At 40.4% G+C, this 2956-nt stretch overlaps 1 long non-coding RNA gene across 3 annotated transcripts; it reads right to left on the bottom strand.

Moving 5' to 3' along the window:
- Positions 1-778: 778 nt before the first annotated feature.
- LOC128820339 (uncharacterized) lies at positions 779-1787 on the bottom strand. 3 transcript variants are annotated; one of them, XR_008440879.1, is made up of 3 exons: positions 1712-1787; positions 1511-1625; positions 779-882 (listed from the first exon to the last, which is right to left on the bottom strand). It is a non-coding gene; the product is annotated as an uncharacterized LOC128820339 (long non-coding RNA). The 3 variants fall into 3 exon arrangements; XR_008440878.1 differs by having other exon boundaries at positions 1543-1625; XR_008440881.1 differs by having other exon boundaries at positions 1543-1625; positions 1734-1787.
- Positions 1788-2956: the final 1169 nt, after the last annotated feature.

Here is a 2956-nt window from a genome sequence, read left to right as displayed (position 1 = left end):
TTCCAGAGATGACACCAAGGTAAATTAGAACAATCTATTTAATTCAGTTTAATTCTTCCTGGCAATAATTTCTAAAAAAAAAAAAAAAAAAAAAAAAAAAAAAAAAAAAATAGTACAAAGAAGGTGCCCAAAGAACTAAGTTAGATTTGGATTTTTAGAATAAATATTAATTTTCTTGGTTTCAACTAAAAAACTAGTATTCATTGTCCCAAGGCCTCTCTGTTACCAGGCTGCCACACTACATCCTCATTCTTTCTGTATCTCACTCTGACAACTGTTTCTTCACAGGTCCACAAGGATCTTCTGTTTTAAACCTAAAGTCTGTCCCTCAGCACTGATGCAGTGTTCTGCAGTGTGTGCAACATGAATAACATGTTTTCTGTATTGCAGCTCCATTGGGAACCAAAGACCCAAAAGCAGACCATGAACAGCCAGCTCCTGGCATCCAAACACACGGTCAGCTTGGCTCCACTGGCCTCTCACAGCTGTAGATCACACTACATTCATGTGGCCAAAGAAGAAATAAAAAGCAAAAAAGCTGGTGTTTATCCTTCATTCCTTTTTGCTCTGCCTTTTCTCTAGTTTTCCACACATGGGGAGAGATAATAGAATGAGTCTCAATTGCACTGTCTTATCCAACAAAACTGCTTTGGCTCAGAGGTAGAATTGTTCTTGATTCAGTCCAAACAGATTTGGGCAGTGACATATTTGCGTTTCCAAGCACAGGAATGTTCAGGCATCAACAGATTGGCTATTTGTTTAGGTTTTTTATTTTTTTCATATGACATAATCTCCTTCCAAATAATGCTTACCATTATCTTCCATTATGCTGTTCCTACACGTGCTGTTCACAGCAGCATGTTCAGCACTGACATTTTGATGCTAAGGAAAGCAAAAGGTAGGGAGTTTATTACAGAAGCTCCCTTCAGGCTTTTGGCAAGATGTAGTGAGATGCCAGTTGTTCCCAGTCATTTTCTGTGAAGAATATAGTGGAGCATTCAACCAAGCAGAGTATATTCACCATTATTTCCTTTTGATACATATTCTATATTTTGTAAAAGCGTGATGAAAAAGTTCAGTTGATCATGCTCATAAGTTTTCTTCCTAGCACCTTCTAAAACAGCAATTATTCAAGATGCAAGAAACTTTGAAGGTTGCCTGCTCCATGTGATATTCTTACCTTCTCCCCACTCCCTGTCCCCATTAACAAATAGTAGAAGAAAAATTGAAATATATTCAAACTATGTTGCTCATCAGAAAAGGCAGGCAATATGAAACTATTTTTTTTCTTTTCCAAATCTCCCACCTATATTATTTCTCCTGATGTTTCATCTAGTAGAGTCATGCTGTATGTTGTGACAGTAATGTATTACTATTTTTCCAGACACTTCTTATATGTCATCCAAATAATTGGAGAAATTATAAAAAAATTTGGCTTAAGCTCTTAAATGTAATTAATGTAGGAGTGTCATACCTTAGCCCTGTTTGATTTTATGAGACACCTACCCACCTGACTAGATGCATCTTTCTGCTCTCTCTCACCTGCACTGGGCACTCCATCAAGGAAGGTTATGGTCTCCCCTGACCTCCTTAGTGAGTGAATGCCACTGAGTTTTCATTTCTTGCTTTCTCAGAAAGGAACAGAAAATTTGGAAGTTTGATAAAGGTAGGAAAAGTTGAACACTGCCTCCTCGGTGTTATCCCCACACACTTGTTACAACAAGACATGCCACCTCTTCCTGCTGGCACCACTGACAGCCCCAGCCTTCCCACTTCCACACTTTAGCACTACCAACCAGCTTGTGGCTGCTTCTGGGTGGGCTCAGATCTCCTTACAGCCCATTACTGTGCCATGGAATTCTTGAAAGGCAACAATGGCCCATCTGTGCTGTAACTGAAGATATGAGGGCCTCATACTGCAGCACAGTTCAGCAAGGTGTAGTCCAGCTGCCTCCAGCACAAGTATAGTGAAACCAGGTCAATCAAGCCGTGTCTCAAGCTGACCACTGGAATATATATCATGGGTTTCACTGTTGCTGTCAACTGCCAGTGCTCAGCTCTCTACCTGAGCCACATTGCCACTGTCATTCAAACCAAATCAACTGACAAAAATTTCAACATGACTGCACATACTGCAACAGCACCTATAGCTACACACAAAAGGAGAGAGGGAGATGGGTACTTGCACAGTATAATTTTAGGCACTCAGCCAAAGTAAAGGAGATCATTTAGTCACCTTTAGTCACCAAGCTGATGCTAATTCCCCCAGATCCCCTATGTATCCTATGGAGAGAAGTTCCAGTTGTATGGTGCTTCTAGGCAAGATGCCAACAGACTGATGCTGCAAGATACACGACATTCTGCCATGCTGAGGCAGGACAAGTAGCTTCTAGAGGCAATGGGCTTCAGTAGAGGAACGTGTCTCCTTTTTCAGCATCAGGAGCTTCATTGGAGGTTGGAGGTTGTACTCTGGCACATCAGAAATGAAGAAGGTGATTCTTGACCTCTAACATCTTTCCATAATACAGAGAAGCATGAATCATTTCACTGTTCCCCTCTGTGTAATTACCATTCCTGCCCTAAATAAGCCAGTTTGTTTTACAGCAGCTCAGTTTTTTTAGACAAGATATCTTTTTTCTGTTCTACATACAAAGATGTTACAGGTCTGTGAATACAGTGCTCAGAGGACTGGCCTGATTTCATTCTTTTATTTTATCATGCTGCAATGGATGTTGAGATTGACACTTTTTACATATTAGTTGATCAAGATTTTTCAGTGGGATCATCTAGCTTGCCTTCTTTCTGCCAGCGCTATGTTTGACTGGAGCTGCATTAAGGGCTTTTCATTTCAGTGGCCCACAAATATGCATGAAGTATGAATAGTGGATGGTGATTTAAGCTTGGTGAAAGAAGAAAACAATACCTGCAACATTTGTCCTGCTGCCTCTCCATTAAT

This window comes from Vidua macroura, chromosome 1 (genome assembly GCF_024509145.1).
Source record: "Vidua macroura isolate BioBank_ID:100142 chromosome 1, ASM2450914v1, whole genome shotgun sequence".
In the NCBI taxonomy this organism is placed as follows: Eukaryota; Metazoa; Chordata; class Aves; order Passeriformes; family Viduidae; genus Vidua; species Vidua macroura.
This window is presented reverse-complemented; position numbering and strand designations above follow the sequence as displayed.